The sequence below is a fragment of the Haemaphysalis longicornis genome, unplaced genomic scaffold (assembly GCF_048455015.1).
Source record: "Haemaphysalis longicornis isolate Haplotype H1 unplaced genomic scaffold, Haemaphysalis longicornis Haplotype H1 scaffold_1, whole genome shotgun sequence".
Lineage (NCBI taxonomy): Eukaryota > Metazoa > Arthropoda > Arachnida > Ixodida > Ixodidae > Haemaphysalis > Haemaphysalis longicornis.
In genome coordinates this window covers 208393269-208401438 of record NW_027526203.1, presented here as the reverse complement: position 1 = coordinate 208401438, position 8170 = coordinate 208393269, and the positions used below count along the sequence as shown (strand labels likewise).

The following is an 8170-nucleotide window of genomic DNA, read 5'->3' as shown; positions in this document are numbered from 1 at the left end:
GCTTGCAGCATTATTTCACAAATAAATTTTTATAATAGAGGGGTACGTTTGTAGTGAGGTGGGTGGCTGCGTGGGGCTGAGACATAAATCTGGTTTGTATACTGAGTTCATAGCTGTTGAGGAGTTGAGTGAGCTGCATGCGTATTTCATACTAATGCTTTTAAATGCGCCTTGTTCTTTGAGCAGAAAAGTAAACCTTGTCCTTCTCGACAGCTATGACCTCAGTATACAAACCAGATTATGTCTCAGCCCCACGCAGCCACCCACCTCACTACAAACGTACCGCTCTTTATTACAATTTATTTGTGCCCTTCATTCGCTGACGTCCCAAAACACAATTCAGCGGGAGAATCAAAATGTTGGCTTAAATTGTTTAATTTCTCAGTGAACAAATCCTTGTTTGCTGCTGGACAAGTGCCAGGGGTACTATAAAACTCCCTCAAATAAAACAAACTCGTATTTTGTCTTCATGGCCCTTTTAACACCTTCCAACACCCTGACCAGACTGCTCGGTCTGACTGCACACAACTGTCTCCACTTTGCTGCTTCTGGGTGAGCCTCTGACCCTTGAACCAACGCCGCCTGTATAAAACATTGCCTAACGCGTCGCGTGCTTTTCAATGGGCAGGGTAGGGACGCTTAGTTCAGGCACTAATCCACTATGTGGCACGCGCTGGCGGACATCCCGTTTTATGTCACTGCTCGCGAGTCGCGAACACTGCCCCACTTCTACGACGTGTGTCTGTCAGCTTGCATGTTGGGTTTCAAAAGCCATTTCGCTCACATGTTAGCTGCGATATGGCGCTAATTCTGGCCGCACTGGGGATCTCGTTCAACACGTCGCTCGCTTCATACTTGCTGTATTTTTCCAAAGATAACTGACAAAGGCGGAACTGAAGTAGTGTAAGAACATATTATTTTTGGTGGACAAATAGCGAGCAGAAAAACGATATTTTCCGAGGGTACAGCCAATATTTTACTGATATTTTTCTCTCAGGAGGATGTAGGCAAGAAAAATTGCATACACATTTTTTATTCAGGCACTCACTTTTACCATTACTTTCCAAGAATATCACATGCTTGTAAATTTCAGAAGGTTATAGAAAACAAAACGATAAGCAGCTGAGGGCCCGGTCACACTGTCTGGGCACTTCTACAGTACAGTCCTCAATTTTAAAACTGCGTACTGATGCGGAGTGCGAACAGCGGTGACAAAACAACGCCAAAATGCAGAGGGGAGAGAGCGGGGATGCCCCACTCAGAAAATTTCGGGGCCGGTGATCCACGTAGGTAAGCGCGCAAAGCCGGCACCAGCCTGCGGCAGTACAAGTGATTTTGCGCCCGTGGCGCGGTTTTATCAGCAACAGACCAAGACAGACAGTCATGGTGAAAAACAACAAAGCGTAGGAGCGCTGCCTGAGGAACGCTAAACAAACAGCCAACTATTTTGCACAGTTTCCGAGTAGCGGCGCTGGCCGACGGACATGAAAGCACGCAGGAAGGCTACGGAGTGGGAAAGGGTAGGAGAGAGCAGCAGGAGAGTGGCTGTTTGGCCATTTTTCGCTCACGCGTTATGCAATGAATCAATGATTATACAGGCGGCGTTTGCTTGAACACTTAGTGGGTGGTGGCACCGACTCTACCCTAGACTCCGCCACCCACCTTTCCACAAAGCTTCGGAGAGAGCCTTGGCCAGCTCACCCCTCGAAGATCAGGTACGCTTAATTGGAAGGGGTGTCGATGCAGCCCGAGCTAAAGGCATCCTGGAATGAGGACACCTGTCTAAAGAGTAGGTTAAGCATGATCAAACTCACCTCTGAATGAATTCCAGTGTTGTGGCTACGCTTCCTGGGTACACCATGTTGAATACATAGTAGAGAAGAAATTCCACGCACATCGCTTCCGTGAAGTCCATACCTTCTCCTAACAGCTCTATCTGCTCACACACTACGAAGCATTTCTTCTTAAAGATGCCTCCTGCAATAGTTCATCAGGATATTTATGAGCACAAATGTAAAACAGTATTAGTTTGGTTATTTGATGTTCGAGAAATATTTGCAAGATTCACTAAAGCCATTGTCCGCAATATTGCTATAATATTCAGTGAAGCAGTGGTTTATGCCAAAAATAAGATATCTTCAGAGGTCCCTTATTTCCTACAATAAAATACCAAACTTGGCAAAGTCTCACTAATAAGGGTCGCAACCGGCATAAGCCATTTAATGCTACTATGGGGCAGAGGGTTTTTGTAGTGCACTTGACACTTCACTATACAAAGTCGACCTAGAATGCCAAAACCCACAAAATTGAGGAGCACTACAACATTTCATGGAAACAAGTACATTGAAAAACCTGTTATTGTGCAGTTCATATTAAACCAAGCTGTTATTATGCCTCTTATAGCTTGCATTACCTATAACTGCAATAGCTAGGAGCCTGCAAGTAGACTAAGGAGGACGATGGCACCCACTGCTTTGCTGACTGCTAGTGGCTGACGGGTGGCATCCAGATATATGCCACCTTCAAACAACCACTGCCCTAGCAATGAGGTTTACAATACCCGTGTCAACTAAGCGGTGTCCATGTCTGAATGGTCACCACTGCTTAAAGTGGTGTTGAAAAAAAAAAAAAAACATGCCATTGGGCAAATTAGTAGACACATAAATATGATGACAACGTGAAAAGTTGACAAAGACTTCGCAAAGACGCACAAAGTACTGGCTCTCACTTGTTTGTTGTAAAGATGAAACACGTTCATATATATGGCAATATTACGGCGGTGCCCAGGTTGTACAACCCTTAATGCCAACCATTTAATGCAATCTGCCCTATCCTTCGCCACTATTATAAGAGTACTGACATAAAATTTAAAAGCTGAGCCACTATCTTGAATTCTGCAACCAGACGTTTACATGTTAGTGCAGCTTCCAGTAAAGCAAAAAGCTGCACCCAGAGCTCCTTGATATACAGTATAATCTCGATAAATGGAAATCGCTTTAACGGACTTGCCGCTTCAACGGAACAGTAGCCTGTAAGTTGGTTGGTTTCGTGTTCAGATAACATAAAAAAACTCGGCAATCAGAACTAAGATTTCCGCGTCAACGTGTAAACGGAACTAGAAATGGAACTTCTTGTGAAACCCATTGGCATGAGAGTCAGCTTTTTAAGATTCGTTGTTTCATTTCTCGCCTTAAATCTCCCCCTCCCCCCCCCCCCCCCACCCTTTTTTTAGTGTTTGTTTCTTCTCTTTTCTGTAAAGCTGTTGGAGGCGTTCCAAAGAACAAATAGTTGCTTGTTTGCACTTACCCATTTGCGTTGTGTGTTTCTTTGTCTCCATCCTTGTATCGTAAGCCTAAGCAGCGCATTAATCTAACCCAAGCGTGATATGAACAACTAACCCAGAGAAGTGCTTTAATCAGTTTGAAAGCATTGATGGTGGTTGTCGAAAGATATTGTGTGATAAACTGCAACACCGTCTGCGACGAGATGTGCACGGGAAGATATGCAACATGGTAGATGATAAAAATAGATTTAAAATGTAGAGGACCAAGCACACTGCCTTGGACGACACCAAATTAATGGGGGCAAAATAAGTAGAGGTATTAGCAGACGTTAACTTGAAGGGGCATTAAATAGGCTTCCGAAGGTAGTGGTTTCAAATACAAAATTGCTAGACAACATGTTCACGACAACGTATACCAAATATAATACCTCTGCGTAAAGCGAATGCTGCACAAAAGTGCAAGAAAGGTCTTCGCTTCTTTCCTTGTTTACCTGTCAATCCTTGTCGCCATTCTCACACACTCTGACGTAACTTTGCGACTCTGACGCAACCTTCATGGCAAAGCTGGTGCTGAACACTACAGCGTTGCTTTTGGCGGGTTTCCTAAAATCTACAGTTAATCAGCGTTCCCAGCTGCGGTGGAAATGCGGGTGCATGGTTCGGCGGTTCCGCCGAACGGCACTACAGCACAGCTATCTTTGGAAAAACAAATGTCGATCGTCGCCATCCGTTACACGAGCTTAGCTGAGTTTGTGGATATAGTGCATTGTTTGCAAAGTATGAATAACACCGAAAAACACGGAGAGTCTCTGCAGGTGGAATCGCCGCTACAAGTGTGAGCGTGGCAAGCATCTGCCTGCACGGTCGACAAGGACCCCGCTGTGCAGTGTATACGCGATATGGCATGAACCGCAGCAGTTAAAACTTGTCCCTGTCCGCCAGAGGGGGACTATTGCTGGAAATCAGTTTACAAATGCATGAAAGGGGGAAATAGTGCAGTGAAAGATTGCGCTGGTAATCGTCATCAGCTCAGCTTCGTAAAGTGGTGACTGAATAACTGCGGCGATGCTAAGCCTTTTCTGCGCAAGTTAGAGGGACCTGCTCGCTGCAACAGCGCCACCTGCAATAAATGCTAGCGAACCGCCAATCGTAGGTGGAAATCTTCAATTACAGTCACCAGCGAACATGTTGTGTTTGGGACCCCCCTATCTGGCCGTCAAACACTCATTTCCCCCATTCTACATCTGACATACCGACGCAACCACGGCAGTGCGAGCGGTCCGCCTGCTTACTGCCCCACTCAGCTCAGCGCAGCCAGCAGTGGGCAGAGCATACACGTCGCCTGCTAAAAAAGTAAAGCGTGACAAGCAGAGTCAATGGCTGTGTGTACCTCGAAACTGTAAGGTCTCTAAGTGGTCTTGTGCATGTCAGTGATGTCATAGCATTCACACCGATTAAGAGGTGCGAGGACAGGGTGAAAGCTCCAGGCCTTATTGCCAACCCTTTTTATTGAACAATAACTTAGCTAATACTTAACACAACACTTTTAAACCATTTTTTGCGGGATGCTGTTCCTTCAGCGCACAGCACGTAAAATCGCTACATTTGGAACCCTGTTTAGGGCCCCTTTAATTCAACAAGGAAGAAAATCCGTGATCCAAATGAGGACATTACGGTGAAGTCTGAGAAGTAGTCTGCGGTGTGTAATGCGATCAAATGCCTTAGAAAAATTGAGATAAACTGCAGGAGTGTGTAAACCTGCGTCAATGGGTGAATGTAGACCCTGAAGAATCCCAGAAAGTTGCGTTTTACGAGAGTAACCCTTGTGAGTTACTTTTAACCCCATGCTGATATTCAAATATGATGATGTAATTTTATAAGTACTTGGTGACTTGAGAGAGAATGAAATGTTCCACAACCTTGCATATGGTGCTTGTTAGGAAAATTGGCCTGTAGTTTAATGGTGAAGCACGGTACCCAGATGGAAAGGTTTGTACTACCTCGGCTATCCACCCATCACTGAGAATAGCGCCTGTCGAGAGACTGAAAATAGCGCCATCAGAATTCTACAGTGTGGATTGTACTTTTCAGTACACTGTAAATAATACCAGTAGGATCTGAAGTAGGTGGAATTTTAAGCTTACCTAAAATAGAAAGTAGTTCCACGTCAGTTTGTATGGTTAGTTCTTCAAGCCTTATAGAAAGATTTTATGATGATGATGGTGTTTAGGTTTTAATGGCGCAAGGCAAACTAAGGGCAAAGAGCGCCAAACAAAAGTCGTGTTATGAGAGCGACATGAAAGTAAAAGTAAAACATTTCAGTAAAAATAAACAAAGTAAGACACAACATAATTAAGATGACTGGTGTAAAGGGCCAGGTTGTCAAGATGCATGATAAGAAATGAGATGTAAAAATTTTACGTCGGTAAGAAACTCGAAAACACGTTTGAGTGAAAACATGGGCTTGTCTCCTAAGAAGAAGTGGAATATGTCGTGTGTATAGTTGTTGGAAGTGTTTGCATTGTGTTATGTCAAGTGCCTTGCATTGAATGAGTATGTGGATTACGGATAGGCCCTCTCCACACCCGCTGCATATGTATAGAAACATTTTAAAAGGATTGCCTGGCTTGATTCCATGCGAATGAACCCTTTAAAACAAAGTTCGGTTTCTCTTCCTGCGCCTCCAGATTCTCTTGAATATCCCCACTAACCAATAACATGCTTAAAATGCACAGCACTGCTTCACGAAAATGTTTCCAATAACCAGAGGCTAGAACACTGCTAACAGGTATACATCATGACAATGGAAGTTTGCACAACGTGCAATAACTAACCTGCAAGTACATAATCGATGGGTGCGCTGAATGGCAGCAGTGCCTGGGGCCGAGGAAATGACGCGCGTTTGAAGGGGTGTGCCGAGTGACTTGGTGCCAGGTGACAGACAAAGGAATGGCTTTTCCTGGTGGCGAAGCATACAGAGCACCAAGGGAAGGCCGGCCGCAGCTTAGGTCCAGCAGGTGGTTGGCCAGGGGAGGCCCTGGCAAAGCCTTGGGAACTGGACTGACAGGCAGCCGACCCAGGACAGCCAGCAGCAGCACCTGAAGGTACACGATCTGTGAGTGCACAGACAGTAGTTGAAATACAAGAGAAGGCCACGCAAAGATCAAATGCTTACATCAAGTGGATTTGTAATCGCTTAAGGACATTCACCATCAAGGCAATAATAAGAACATTCCAGCAACATCCAAAGTGAAATTTAGGTCACATTAACGATGTGTTTATTAGACACGCCAGTAATGCAATTGGGGTATTCATGATATATCCAAAGCTTACCGCTACGCTAATTTGCATTGAACGCATGCTAGCAGCTTATCTGGGTCCATAGCTTTCAATAGGGACTAGTGTGTGCTTGTTGAGGATCCTCTATTGCATTGCCTAGCTTGTCTTTGCAAGTTCGATTCTCCAATATAAATCGAGTTGAGAGTGCGGGCCTACAGTTTCCTTGTTAGTCTCTGTATGGTCTTCAATTTCGGGATATTAGGATGTTGACACCTTGCTTAACTTTCATCACTAATTTACAACAATGCAGATGCCTCTGATATCGAGCCCCACAGTTCCCGCGAGCTGCTCCTACGGAATCAAGTGCCCGCTTTTTCGCATGTACACTACTTCCAGGGCATCTCCTGTCCACGTTACTTCATCGTATACCGCAGGCATTCACGAATGTGTACTGATCACAGCGTTGTGCCGCTCACGCGAAATTTCGACGGGATCTGCAGTCGCGAAGGCAGATTTTGGTAGACACATAACGCAAAAACGCATAGGTTTTAAAGAACCTCGCGTGATGTGATCATGTCAAATAATTAGCAGCCCTCTACTACAGCGCGAGCGTCGTAGTTAAGGTCTAGCTTACGCGTAATTTGATGCTGACTGCCGCGGAAACCGTGGACAGGTAAATCCAGGTCGCCCAGAAAGTACGCAAGTCCCCTAGGATTTAAGAGAAAATGAGATGGGGGTTTAGTGAACCGCTGACCCATAAACACCAGAACCCGTTCCAAACAAGTACAGATTTATAAAACATGCCTACTTACCCTAGCAGGAACGATGTTTCCTACGTAAAATCCTTCTTCACTGTCGTCTTCACTTTGCGAACACCAATACACTTTGTTCGGAAGCAATGCCATCCACTTTTGACGCGCAGTCTTCTGAGGCGGGCGGCGATGATCGTTCTTCCAGTGCCCATGTTTTCAACACATGCGTAGGTTGGAAGGACTGACATCGCGCAATAAAACTTCTATAAGTTTGATTTCAGCTGGAAATCTGCAGATAAAACTGATGCAAACAGCACAGCACAAACGCGGGATTGCGCGGGATCCTCACAAACACACACACACAATGTGAGACATAGTTGCCAGGCTGCAATAGCAGCACCTCTCAGTTTGACGAAAGTCGTGTTAGTGCGAGAATATTGGCAATAATCTTTTCGTTTCTGAAAGCTATAACAAGTTTATATCTTCAAACTGAGGTTTTCATACGCAGAAGTACATAGTAATGAAAAACTCTGACACATTTACATTGATGTTAAAGTAGTTTCGATAGTTTTGACGGCCTTTATTCCGGTCAATTCTCAGCGGTTTCTTTTCCTTTTTTATAGAAAGAGACGGAACAAATCGCCAACGTTGACGTGATTGGAAGCAGGAAACAAGCGCTTTCTCTTGTAAAAAAAAAAGCTATTAAATTCCTCACGGACAAAAAAAAAAAAATCTTCGCCGAGATTCGAACTTGCGACTATCAAAACGCTAGACGAGTATTCTACCACTGCACTATCCTAGCAAGAGGTTTTGGTGGGCTAAGAATATAGTATAATTACCAAAGTGTCAATGGATA

At 44.6% G+C, this 8170-nt stretch overlaps 1 long non-coding RNA gene across 4 annotated transcripts; it reads right to left on the bottom strand.

Annotated features, from left to right (window-relative positions):
- Positions 1 to 1701: 1701 nt before the first annotated feature.
- Positions 1702 to 7749, bottom strand: LOC144141368 (uncharacterized). Of its 4 annotated transcripts, XR_013316564.1 has the most exons (4): positions 7375 to 7749; positions 7197 to 7270; positions 6118 to 6396; positions 1702 to 1977 (listed from the first exon to the last, which is right to left on the bottom strand). It is a non-coding gene; the product is annotated as an uncharacterized LOC144141368 (long non-coding RNA). The 4 variants fall into 4 exon arrangements; XR_013316558.1 differs by having other exon boundaries at positions 7197 to 7749; XR_013316560.1 differs by lacking the exon at positions 7197 to 7270 and having other exon boundaries at positions 1703 to 1977; positions 7375 to 7747.
- Positions 7750 to 8170: the final 421 nt, after the last annotated feature.